This window comes from Rhinolophus sinicus, chromosome X (genome assembly GCF_036562045.2).
Source record: "Rhinolophus sinicus isolate RSC01 chromosome X, ASM3656204v1, whole genome shotgun sequence".
Lineage (NCBI taxonomy): Eukaryota > Metazoa > Chordata > Mammalia > Chiroptera > Rhinolophidae > Rhinolophus > Rhinolophus sinicus.
The window spans coordinates 39202604-39216285 of record NC_133768.1 but is presented as its reverse complement, the minus strand read 5'-3'; the positions used below and the strand labels follow the sequence as shown (position 1 = coordinate 39216285).

Genomic DNA, 13682 nt, shown 5'->3' with positions numbered 1-13682 from the left:
CGTTTAGGTCCTCATTCCCCTGCCTCAGCTCAGTGGGACTGGACGCTACCTCTCTCCTGCTTCTGTGCCCTCTCTCCTCATGGTATCATCTCCCAGGACCCGGACCTTACCGCTCCTACAACATCCCTTCAAGAACACTCCGTAGTATCGCTCAAGTGGGGGGGAGGTTCCATCGTGACATGTCTCCCCTCTTCTCCAGTGGTATCTCCCAGACTCTACTCTTCCTCTTTTCATAGTAAGGGCTCCCCCTCAAACCTGTGTCTTGTTATTAGGTACAGGTGTGTATATTTTTTTGGAATTAGGCTCTAGAAGTTGAGTTCCAGAGCCTAACTCCAAAGATGCCTGTCCACCAGGAAATTTACCACTCGGCAAGTCTCCACAGATTTCAAGGAATGTTCCTGACACAACTCACTTATGTGACCACTGAGAAATCAGATTAGAAATCAATAACAGTAGTACTGTTTATTGCAAACAGAAATGCGCTTCAAAATGACACGTCTCATTTTGGCAACGGCTTCTTCCACTGTACGGCTGAGATACCTGTCCAAGATGGCAGTGCCCACAGAGCAGCGCCGCTTGGGTGCGGCCATATTCCGATCTCAAAAAAGCAGCGGATGGCAAGGGAACTGTGGCGGACGCTGGTGACTGCGCCCTGTTGATTGCGCAACACAACTTCGCAGGTGCTTTTGAGTGTGCGCATCAGACACCCAGTCTCCCGCCAGGTAGACACCCTGGCGTTAGAGGTCAGAACTCGAAAGGGAAGCGTTTCTCAGGACCCAGGGGCTAGCGCCTGAGCCGTGCTGCGTAATTTTGAAGTGGTTGGCTGCCCAGGTACTGTGGGCTGAGTGATGGGGGCTGGGATCTGGGTCAATGGTGGGACTTCTGTGGATTCAGTGATGGGGTCTTTTATAGAGAATGCTCAGCTAATTATTAGTCAGCCTTTCTTTTTCTAATTAAAGCATTAAGACCATACGTTTCCATCTAAGACCCAAAAGATAATGTTGTATTGTATTATCGTTATTTCTCATGTCTAAGTATTTTTAAATTTCAGTTAAGATTTTTTCATTTCACACGTGTCATTTTTTTTTAATTTTATTAGTTTCAGGTGCACAAGACAAAGCAATACTTAGACGTTTATCATTTATATCCTGCACACTGTGTGAACTCCCCTCCCCCCATCCACTATCCCTCTGACATCGCACAGAGCCATTACATTTCCACTGTCTCTATTCCTAATGCTGTACTCCGCTTCCTGTAACCATATACATACACACACACACATACACACACACACACACACACACACACACACACACATATATAAAATTATAGTTGGCATTCATTAGTGTTCAGCTTCAGCTTCACGTGTACAGTGCAGTGATCAGGCATCTACATCACCCCTGAGGTGGTCTCCCAAATGGGACACGTGTCCATCGGATACCCTACAAAATCTTTACATTATTGATTACGTTCCCCAAATTAATTTTCAAAACCCCGTGGCCATCTTGTGGTTACCGACTATTTTCTAAACCTCTCACCTTCCCCTTATCCCCACCCCCCCACCCATCTAGCAACCCTCAGTTTTTCCTCCATGTTTCCAAAACTGTTTCTGATTAGTTCATTCACTTATTCTTTTCTTTAGATTCCGCATATAAGTGAGATCATATGGTATTTGTCTTTCTCTGTCTGACTTATTTCACTTAACATAATGTTCTCTAGGTCCATCCATGTTGTTGCAAATGGTAAGATTTATTTCTTCTTTATGGCTGCGTAATACTCCACTGTATAAATGTACCACAGTTTCTTAATCCAGTCATCTATCAATGGGCATTTTGGTTGTTTCCATGTCTTGGCTATTGTGTATAGTCACACGTGTTAATTTGAAGCGCATTTCTGTTTGCAATAAACAGTACTACTGTTATTGATTTCTAATCTGATTTCTCAGTCGTCAGAGAAATCAGATTAGATTGTGTCATGAACATTCCTTGAAATCTGTGGAGACTTGCCGAGTGGCAAAGTCCTTTGTATCTTTCCATGAATGCTCCATCTATCGCGTCAAAAGAATGTGTTCTCAAAAGAAAGAAAAAAAATGTGTTCTCCAACTGTGAATTGTGTTGTTCAAAATTTGTATACGCTCTCTGATTTTTTTTTCCACTTACTCGTTCTGTATAGAGCAGAGTGATGGTGATTTGTGCATTTCTCTTTGCTTGTGTCAACTTTTGTTGTACTTGAATCTTATTATTAGGTACAGATGTGCATATTTTTATTATTAATTAATTAATTAATTTATTTGTATTAGTTTCAGGTGCACAAAACAATGTACTAGTTAGACATTTATCATTTATATCCCACACAGTGACAACCTCCCTCCCCCCATTCACTATCCCTCTGACATCGCACAGAGCCATTACATTTCCACTGTGTCTATTCCTAATGCTGTACTCCGCTTCTTGTAAATATATATATATATATATATATATATATATATATATATATATACACATATATATAATATATATGTATATATATTAAATATTTATATATATATGTATATAAACTTGTAGTTGACATTCATTATTGTTTAGCTTCAGTTTCAGGTGTACAGTGCAGTGATCAGGCATCTACATCATCCCTGAGGTGGTCTCCCTAATGAGAAAAGTGTCCATCAGACACTCTACAAAATATTTACAAGATTATTGATTACATTCCCCAAATTGACTTTCGTATCCCCGTGGCAATCTTGTGGTTACCGACTGTGCTTTCTAATCTGCTCACCTTCCCTCTTATCCCCAGCCCCTCTCCCATCTAGCAATCCTCAGTGTGCATATTTTTTTAAATAGACATTGCCAATGACTCTCAAAAATGTTATATATATTACATGTATGCATATAATATATATAATACATGTATGTGTATATATACATGAATGTATAATAAATATTCCACCAGCAATGTATAAATACCCCATTTTCCCAAATCCTCTCCAGCACTGGATGATGTTGTTCTTTTTCATTTTTTATCATCTGAAGGCTGAATAATTAAATATAGTTTTTCTGTTTTACTTTTTCCACCTATTAAGTGAGGTTGAGCATCTTTTCCAGTTAATTGGGCATTTGGATTCCTTCTGTGCATTTTCATATCCTTTATCCATTCCTCCTCTCTCTCTTGGCTTTTACATGATAAACTTTCCTGGACTCCCTCATTGAGTATTACTAGTGTCATATCTATTCCCATACATATTAAGATCAATTTCTGGACATTTTCTTATATTTTACTAGCCTATTTATCCCTGTTTTGATTGCATTAGTTTTCATTGTTAGCTTAATATCTGCTAGTCCCAGCACCCTCTCAGTATTCCCTTACATAATCTTCTTGGCTATTTGTACTTCCATATAGAGTTTGAAATTGTTTTACCAAGTTGAAAAAGAATTGTAATTCTGATGGACACTTCATTACTTCAATAGGGTTAACATCGAAGCAGTGATATTTTTATTTTTACTATATTCCTATCCAGGGATATGGTCTGTCTCTCCATGTACTTACATTTTGCATTATATTATAGAATAACTATTAGTTTTCTTATTTTAAGTTGAGCGTCGTTCTTGTGTTCATTTTTAGGTATTCTGTGTTTGTTGTCCTTATTGGAAATAGGATATTTTTTTCCTTTTCTGTTTCAATCTGCTGTATTTATTTTCTTGTACCCTACCACCTTATCAAAATTCCCTGTGCTAGGTTTCTGACTATACAATGATATCACCAGCAAATAAAAATGATTTTCTCTCCCTTCTCAGTATTTAGCCAGTTTATTTCATCTTCATATTTAATTTCATTAGCTAGAGCTTTGAAAACACTGCTGTGAGGGGAGCAACCCAATGTTGCTACTAGTTTTAATGGAAACGTCTTCAGCATTTTACCTTCTAATGTTATACTTCCTGGTTATCTCTAGACTATAATCTTGGCTGAATTTTCATAGTTTCTTTCTAGCCTTGTTTTCATTTGAGAATTACTGCTGAATTGTGTCAAATACCTTTGTTTTATATCCATCGATACAATTGTGTTGTTTTTCTCCATAATTTGTAGATGCAATGCGTAAATTGATAATTGTACTAACGTTAACCATCTTTGTCTTACTGGAAAACCCAATTTGCCCTTGGGGTAAACATTTATTTTCACACTTGCTGGATTCAAATTGCTAATATTTTATTTAAGATCTTTGCATCTATAAGACAAAATAATCTGCAGATAACTGCTTCTTTGTATTAGAACTATATATTTTTTAGGTAAGGTTATAGTGCTTCATAAAATTAATTTGGAAGATTTCCAACTTTCTATTATTTAAGACAGGGATTGCAAAGTTTTTTCGTAAAGGGCCAAATAGTAAATATTTTAGACTTTGTCAGTCCTGCAATCTCTGTCACAACTGCTCAACTCTGCTGCTGTAGCAAAAGCAGCCACAGACAACATGTAAACGAATAGAAATTGTTGTTTTCCAATAAAATTTTATTTACAAAACAGGCTATGAACCTGCAGCCTGTAGTTTACCAAACCCTGGTCTAGAAATCTTTTTACAGTATAGAAATACTGTTTTTTTAAAGTTGGATTGTACTCCATATTAAGTTAGTTTCCTCCTGGTGGCTTTTGTGTGTGTGTGTGTGTGTGTGTGTGTGTGTGTGTGTGTGTGTGTACTTAACTTTTTACTGTGAAATAATTATAGATTCACAGGACATTGCAAAAAATAGTACAGAGAGCTGGGGTCTTTTTCTTTAAAGATTTTAAAACTAAAATACACCTAACCAAAATAAACTTAACCAAGGATGTGAACTCTGATGATTTTTTGGTCTATTTCTTTAAAAACTGCCATTGGGATTTTGATGGGGATCGCATTAAATCTGTTTATTGCTTTGGGTAATATGGCCATTTTAACTATGTTGATTCTCCCTATCCATGAGCACTGAATGTCTTTCCATTTCTTTCTGTCTTCTTCAATTTCTTTAAAAAATGTTTTATAGTTTTTAGCATATAGGTCTTTCACATCCTTGGTTAAGTTTATTCCTAGGTATTTTATTCTTTTTGCTGTAATTGCAAAATGAATTGTTTTTTTGTTTTTGTTTTTTTAAGATTTCATTGTTAGTATATAGGAATGCAATGGACTTTCGTATGTTGATTTTGTAGCCGGCAACTTTACTGTATTCGTTGATTGTTTCTAATAGCTTTTTGGTGGAGTCTTTAGGGTTTTCTGTGTATAGCATCATGTCATCTGCAAAGAGTGACAATTTAACTTTTTCATTCCCAATTTGGATGCCTTTTATTTCTTTCTCTTGCCTGATTGCTCTGGCAAGGACTTCCAACACTATGTTGAAAAGCAGAGGTGATAGGGGACAGCCCTGTCGTGTTCCTGAACGTAGAGCAAAGGGCTTCAGTCTTTCACCATTAATTATGAGATTAGCAGAGGGTTTGTCATATATGGCCTTTATTATGTTAAGGTATTTTCCTTCTATACCCATTTTATTAAGTGTTTTAATCATAAATGGATGTTGTATCTTGTCAAATGCTTTTTCTGCATCAATTGATATAATCATATGATTTTTGTCCTTTATTTTGTTTATGTGATGTATCACATTGATGGATTTGCATATGTTGAACCATCCTTGTGCCCCGGGGATGAACCCCACTTGGTCGTGATGAATAATCTTTTTAATGCATTGTTGTATTCGATTTGTTAGAATTTTATTTAGGATTTTTGCATCTGTATTCTTCAGAGATATTGGTCTGTAGTTTTCTTTTTTTGTGCTGTCCTTACCAGGTTTTGGTATCAGGGTAATGTTGGCCTCATAAAATGAGTTAGGGAGTACTGTCTCTTCTTCAATTTTTTGGAAGAGTTTGTGCAGAATTGGTATTAGATCCTCTTTGAAGGTTTGGTAGAATTCACTAGTGAAGCCATCTGGTCCCGGACTTTTGCTTTTGGGAAGGTTTTGGATGACTGATTCAATTTCGCTACTGGTGATCGGTCTGTTTAGATTTTCCAGTTCTTCATGGTTCAGCCTTGGAAGGCTATATGTTTCTAAGAACTTGTCCATTTCTTCTAGGTTGTTGAATTTGGTGGCATATAGTCCTTCATAGTATTCTTGGATGATCCTTTGTATTTCTGTGGTGTCCGTGATAACTTCCCCTTTTACATTTCTGATTTTGTTAATCAGTGTCTTCTCTCTTTTTATCTTAGTAAGTCTAGCCAAGGGTTTGTCAATTTTGTTAATCTTTTCAAAGAACCAGCTCTTTGTCACATTAATTTTTTCTATTGTCTTTTTGTTCTCTATTTCATTTAGTTCTGCTCTAATTTTTGTTATTTCCTTTCTTCTGCTGACCTTGGGTTTTACTTGTTCTTCTTTTTCTAGTTCTTTAAGGTGTAACATGAGGTTATTTATTTGGGAGTTTTCTTGTTTCTTGAGATAGGCCTGTAATGAGATAAATTTCCTCTTAAAACTGCTTTCGCTGCATCCCAAAAATTTTGGTAGGATGTATTTTCATTGTCATTTGTTTCTATGTATCTTTTGATCTCTCCTCTAATTTCTTCTTTCACCCAGTCCTTCTTTAAAAGTATGTTGTTTAATCTCCATGTATTTGTGTTTTTTGGAGTCTTCCGTTCTTTTTGCAGTTGATATCCAATTTCAAAGCCTTGTGATCAGAGAATATGCATGGTATGATTTCAATCTTCTTAAATTTGTTGAGACTGATTTTATGTCCCAATATATGGTCTATCCTTGAGAATGTTCCATGTACACTAGAAAAGAATGTATAGTCTGATGTTTTAGGATGAAGTGCTCTATAAATGTCAATTATGTCCATTTCATCTAATGTGTCATTTAGGGCTACTATTTCGTTATTTATTTTCTGTTTGGATGATCTATCCATAGCTGTCAATGATGTATTTAAGTCCCCTAGTATAATTGTGTTTTGGTCAATTTCTCCCTTTAGTTCTGTTAGTAGTTGCTTGGTATATTTCGGTGCTCCCTGATTGGGGGCATAAATATTGATGACTGTTATGTCTTCTTGTTGTACAGTCCCCTTCACTATTATGAAATGTCCATCTTTGTCTCTTGTTATCTTTTTCACCTTGAAGTCTGTTTCATCTGATATCATTATGGCTACACCTGATTTTCTCTGGGTACCATTTGCTTGGAGTGTCAATTTCCACCCTTTCACTTTGAGTCTATGCTTGTCCTTGTAGCTGAGATGTGTCTCTTGGAGACAGCATATGGTTGGGTTTAGTTTTTTGATCCAATCTGCTACTCTGTGCCTTTTTATTGGTGAGTTCAGTCCATTTACATTTAGGGTGATTATTGATATGTGAGGATTTCCTGTCATTCTATCTTTAGTTTTCTGGTAAGGCTGTGTCTCCATTGTTTCTTTGCCTTTTTGTTGTTGTCTATTATTTCTGTGTGGTGGTATTCTATGATGTTTCCCTCTGTTTCTTTTTTTATTTCAGTATATATTTCAATTCTGGATTTATTTTGAGTGGTTACCCTTAAGTTTATGTAAAAGAAAGTTTGATATTTAGAGTATTCCATTTTCTTCAGCACGCTTACTTTCTCCATTCCCATATTCCGTTCAGGCCTTTACTCTCCCCTTTTTGAGTTTTGTTTGCCACAAATTGTCCCTGTTGATGGTGGTCGAATAGCCTCCTTTAGTATTTCTTGTAGTGCAGGTCGTGTATTAGAAAATTCCTCAGCTTCTGTATGTCTGAAAGGTCTTTATTCCTCCTTCATATCTAAAGGATATCTTTGCTGGATATATTATTCTTGGCTCATGGTTTCTCTCTTTCAATAGTTTGAATATTTGGTTCCACTCCCTCCTGGCTTGTAGAGTTTCTGCTGAAAAATCTGATGACAATCTAATGGGCTTTCCTTTGTAAGTTACCATCTTCTTTTCCCTGGCTGCCTTGAGGATTCTTTCTTTGTCGTTGATTTTAGACAGCTTCAATACAATGTGCCTTGGAGAAGGCCTGTTGGGATTGAGGTAACTAGGTGTTCTATTTGCTTCTTGGATTCGAGGGTCCAGTTCTGTCCACAAGTTTGGGAAGTTCTCATCGATAATTTGTTTGAATATATTCTCTGTTCCCTTCTCTCTTTCTTCTCCTTCTGGTATGCCCATTATTCTTATATTGCTCTTTCTGATGGAGTCAGAAAGTTCTTGTAGAGTTCTTTCATTTCTTTTAAGTCTCAAGTCTCTTTCTTCTTCCCTCCGTGTCATTTCCAGGTTTCTATCTTCGATGTCACTGACTCTTTCGTCCATCTGGTCAACTCTACTACCTAAGCTAGTTATTTCATTCTTTTTTTTTTTTTTAATTAAATTTATTGGGGTGACAATTGTTAGTAAAATTACATAGATTTCAGGTGTACAATTCTGTATTACATCATCTATAAATCCCATTGTGTGTTCATCACCCAGAGTCAGTTCTCTTCCATCACCATATATTCGATCCCCCTTACCCTCATCTCCCACCCCCCACCCCCCTTACCCTCTGGCAACCACTAAACTATTGTCTGTGTCTATGAGTTTCTGTTTCTCATTTGTTTGTCTTGTTCTTTTGTTGTTTTTGGTTTATATACCACATATCAGTGAAATCACATGGTTCTCTGCTTTTTCTGTCTGACTTGTTTCGCTCAGCATTACTCTCTCAAGATCCATCCATGTTGTCACAAATGTTCCTATATCATCTTTTCTTACTGCAATAGTATTCCATTGTGTATATATACCACAACTTCTTTATCCATTCATCTATCGAAGGACATTTTGGTTGTTTCCATGTCTTGGCCACCGTAAACAAAGCTGCAATGAACATTGGAGCACACGTGTATTTATCTCTAAATGTTTTCAGATTTTTGGGTAGATACCCAGGAGAGGGATTGCTGGGTCATATGGCAATTCTATTCGTAATCTTTTGAGGAACCTCCACACTGCCTTCCATAACGGCTGCACCAGTCTGCATTCCCACCAACAGTGTATGAGGGTTCCTTTTCTCCACAGCCTCTCCAACATTTGTTATTGTTTGTCTTGTTGATGATAGCCATTCTGACTGGGGTGAGGTGATATCTCATTGTGGTTTTGATTTGCATTTCTCTGATGATTAGTGATGTTGAGCATATTTTCATATGTCTATTTGCCATTTGTATGTCCTCTTTGGAGAAATGTCTCTTCAAGTCCTCTGCCCATTTTTCAATTGGGTTGTTTGTTTTTTGTTGTTGAGTTGCATGAGTTCCTTGTATATTCTGGATACTAGCCCGTTATCGGAGGTACTGTTTGCAAAAATCTTCTCCCATTCAGTTGGTGGCCTCTTTATTTTGTCAATGGTTTCTTTTGCTGTGTAGAAGCTTTTAAGTTTCATATAGTCCCATTCGCTTATTTTAGCTTTTACTTCCATTGCCTTTGGAGTCAAGTTCATAAAATGCTCTTTGAACCCAAGGTCCATAAGTTTAGTACCTATGTTTTCTTCTATGCAGTTTATTGTGTCAGGTCTTATGCTTAAGTCTTTGATCCATTTTGAATTAACTTTGGTACATGGTGACAAATAGCAGTCCAGTTTCATTCTTTTGCACGTGGCTATCCAATTCTCCCAGCACCATTTATTGAAGAGGCTGTCTTTGCTCCATTGTATGTTTTTAGCTTCTTTGTCAAAAATTATCTGTCCATATTTATGTGGTTTTATTTCTGGGTTCTCAATTCTATTCCATTGGTCTATGTGTCTGTTTTTCTGCCAATACCATGCTGTTTTGATTATTGTAGCCCTGTAGTACAAGCCAAAGTCAGGAAGTGTGATACCTCCATTATTGTTCTTTTTCCTTAAGATTGCTTTGGCTATTCGGGGTCTTTTGTGGTTCCAAACAAATCTGATGATTTTTTGTTCTATTTCTTTAAAATATGCCATTGGGATTTTGATGGGGATTGCATTGAATCTGTATATTGCTTTGGGTAATATGGCCATTTTAACTATGTTGATTCTTCCAATCCATGAGCACGGAATGTCTTTCCATTTCTTTGTGTCTTCTTCAATTTCTTTCAAAATGTCTTATAGTTTTCAGCATATAGGTCTTTCACATCCTTGGTTAAGTTTATTCCTAGGTATTTTATTCTTTTTGCTGCAATTGCAAAAGGAATTGTTTTTTGTATTTCTTTTTCTGAGATTTCATTGTTAGTATATAGGAAGGCAATGGACTTTTGTGCGTTGATTTTGTAGCCGCAACTTTACTGTATTCGTTGATTGTTTCTAATAGCTTTTTGGTGGAGTCTTTAGGGTTTTCTATATATAGCATCATGTCATCTGCAAAGAGTGATAATTTAACTTCTTCATTCCCAATTTGATGCCTTTTATTTCTTTCTCTTGCCTGATTGCTCTGGCAAGGACTTCCAACACTATGTTGAAAAGCAGAGGTGATAGGGGACATCCCTGTCGTGTTCCTGAACGTAGAGCAAAGGGCTTCAGTTTTTCTCCATTAATTATGAGATTAGCAGAGGGCTTGTCATATATGGCCTTTATTATGTTAAGGTATTTTCCTTCTATACCCATTTTATTAAGTGTTTTAATCATAAATGGATGTTGTATCTTGTCAAATGCTTTTTCTGCATCAATTGATATAATCATATGATTTTTGTCCTTTATTTTGTTTATGTGATGTATCACATTGATGGATTTGATGTTGAACCATCCTTGTGCCCGGGATGAACCCCACTTGGTCGTGATGAATAATCTTTTAATGCATTGTTGTATTCGATTTGCTAGAATTTTATTTAGGATTTTTGCATCGGTATTCATCAGAGATATTGGTCTGTAGTTTTCTTTTTTGTGCTGTCCTTACCAGGTTTTGGTATCAGGGTAATGTTGGCCTCATAAAATGAGTTAGGGAGTACTGTCTCTTCTTCAATTTTTTGGAAGAGTTTGTGCAGAATTGGTATTAGATCCTCTTTGAAGGTTTGGTAGAATTCACTAGTGAAGCCATCTGGTCCCGGACTTTTGCTTTTGGGAAGGTTTTGGATGACTGATTCAATTTCGTTACTGGTGATCGGTCTGTTTAGATTTTCCAGTTCTTCATGGTTCAGCCTTGAAGGCTATATGTTTCTAAGAACTTGTCCATTTCTTCTAGGTTGTTGAATTTGGTGGCATATAGTCCTTCATAGTATTCTTGGATGATCCTTTGTATTTCTGTGGTGTCCGTGATAACTTCCCCTTTTACGTTTCTGATTTTGTTAATCAGTGTCTTCTCTTTTATCTTAGTAAGTCTAGCCAAGGGTTTGTCAATTTTGTTAATCTTTTCAAAGAACCAGCTCTTTGTCATATTAATTTTTTCTATTGTCTTTTGTTCTCTATTTCATTTAGTTCTGCTCTAATTTTTGTTATTTCCTTTCTTCTGCTGACCTTGGGTTTTACTTGTTCTTCTTTTTCTAGTTCTTTAAGGTGTAACATGAGGTTATTTATTTGGGAGTTTTCTTGTTTCTTGAGATAGGCCTGTAATGAGATAAATTTCCTCTTAAAACTGCTTTCGCTGCATCCCAAAAATTTTGGTAGGATGTATTTTCATTGTCATTTGTTTCTATGTATCTTTTGATCTCTCCTCTAATTTCTTCTTTGACCCAGTCCTTCTTTAAAAGTATGTTGTTTAATCTCCATGTATTTGTGTTTTTCCGCTTTCGTTTTACAGTTGATATCCAATTTCAAAGCCTTGTGATCAGAGAATATGCATGGTATGATTTCAATCTTCTTAAATTTGTTGAGACTGATTTTATGTCCCAATATATGGTCTATCCGTGAGAATGTTCCATGTACACTAGAAAAGAATGTATAGTCTGATGTTTTAGGATGAAGTGCTCTATAAATGTCAATTATGTCCATTTCATCTAATGTGTCATTTAGGGCTACTATTTCGTTATTTATTTTCTGTTTGGATGATCTATCCATAGCTGTCAATGATGTATTTAAGTCCCCTAGTATAATTGTGTTTTGGTCAATTTCTCCCTTACTTCTGTTAGTAGTTGCTTGGTGTATTTCGGTGCTCCCTGATTGGGGGCATAAATATTGATGACTGTTATGTCTTCTTGTTGTACAGTCCCCTTCACCATTATGAAATGTCCATCTTTGTCTCTTGTTATCTTTTTCACCTTGAAGTCTGTTTCATCTGATATCATTATGGCTACACCTGATTTTCTCTGGGTACCATTTGCTTGGAGTGTCAATTTCCACCCTTTCACTTTGAGTCTATGCTTGTCCTTGTAGCTGAGATGTGTCTCTTGTAGACAGCATATGGTTGGGTTTAGTTTTTTGATCCAATCTGCTACTCTGTGCCTTTTTATTGGTGAGTTCAGTCCATTTACATTTAGGGTGATTATTGATATGTGAGGATTTCCTGTCATTCTATCTTTAGTTTTCTGGTAAGGCTGTGTCTCCATTGTTTCTTTGCCTTTTGTTGTTGTCTATTATTTCTGTGTGGTGGTATTCTATGATGTTTCCTCTGTTTCTTCTTTTATTTCAGTATATATTTCAATTCTGGATTTATTTTGAGTGGTTACCCTTAAGTTTATGTAAAAGAAAGTTTGATATTTAGAGTATTCCATTTTCTTCAGCACGCTTACTTTCTCCATTCCCATATTCCGGTTCAGGCCTTTACTCTCCCCTTTTTGAGTTTTGTTTGCCACAAATTGTCCCTGTTGATGGTGGTCGAATAGCCTCCTTTAGTATTTCTTGTAGTGCAGGTCGTGTATTAGAAAATTCCTCAGCTTCTGTATGTCTGGAAAGGTCTTTATTCCTCCTTCATATCTAAAGGATATCTTTGCTGGATATATTATTCTTGGCTCATGGTTTCTCTCTTTCAATAGTTTGAATATTTGGTTCCACTCCTCCTGGCTTGTAGAGTTTCTGCTGAAAAATCTGATGATAATCTAATGGGCTTTCCTTTGTAAGTTACCGCCTCGTTTCCCTGGCTGCCTTGAGGATTCTTTCTTTGTCGTTGATTTTAGACAGCTTCAATACAATGTGCCTTGGAGAAAGCCTCTTGGGATTGAAGTAACTAGGTGTTCTATTTGCTTCTTGGATTCGAGGGTCCAGTTCTGTCCACAAATTTGGGAAGTTCTCATCGACAATTTGTTTGAATATATTCTCTGTTCCCTTCTCTCTTTCTTCTCCTTCTGGTATGCCCATTATTCTTTTATTGCTTTTCTGATGGAGTCAGAAAGTTCTTGTAGAGTTCTTTCATTTCTTTTAAGTCTCAAGTCTCTTTCTTCTTCTTTGTGTCATTTCCAGGTTTCTATCTTCGATGTCACTGATTCTTTGCTCCATCTGGTCAACTCTACTACCTAAGCTGGTTATTTCATTCTTAATTTCTTCTATTGAGTTCTTAATCTCCAGAAATTCTATTTGGTTCTTTTTAAGATTTCAATCTCTTTCGTAAAATGCTCATGCTGTTCTTTGATTGAGTTTCTGAGTTCATTTAACTGCCTATCTGTGTTTTCTTGTATCTCGTTGAGTTTTTTCAGAACTGCAATCTTGAATTCTCTGTCATTTAAGTCACATATTTCTGTATCTTTAAGTGCCTTCTCTGGAGATTTTTCACTTTCTTTCTGAGCTATCTTGTTGCCTTGGTTATTCATGGCAATTACTGGTTTACTATTTCTCTTCCTAGACATCTACAGGAGTGACT

General features: G+C 36.5%; 1 long non-coding RNA gene across 2 annotated transcripts in view; it reads left to right on the top strand.

Moving 5' to 3' along the window:
• The first annotated feature begins 686 nt into the window (after positions 1–686).
• The window catches only part of LOC141569710 (uncharacterized), a 67566-nt gene continuing 54570 nt past the window's right edge, over positions 687–13682 (top strand). For both annotated transcript variants that reach the window (XR_012493474.1, XR_012493473.1), the window contains exon 1: positions 687–831. This is a non-coding gene — a long non-coding RNA (uncharacterized LOC141569710). The remainder of the gene's footprint in view (positions 832–13682) is intronic.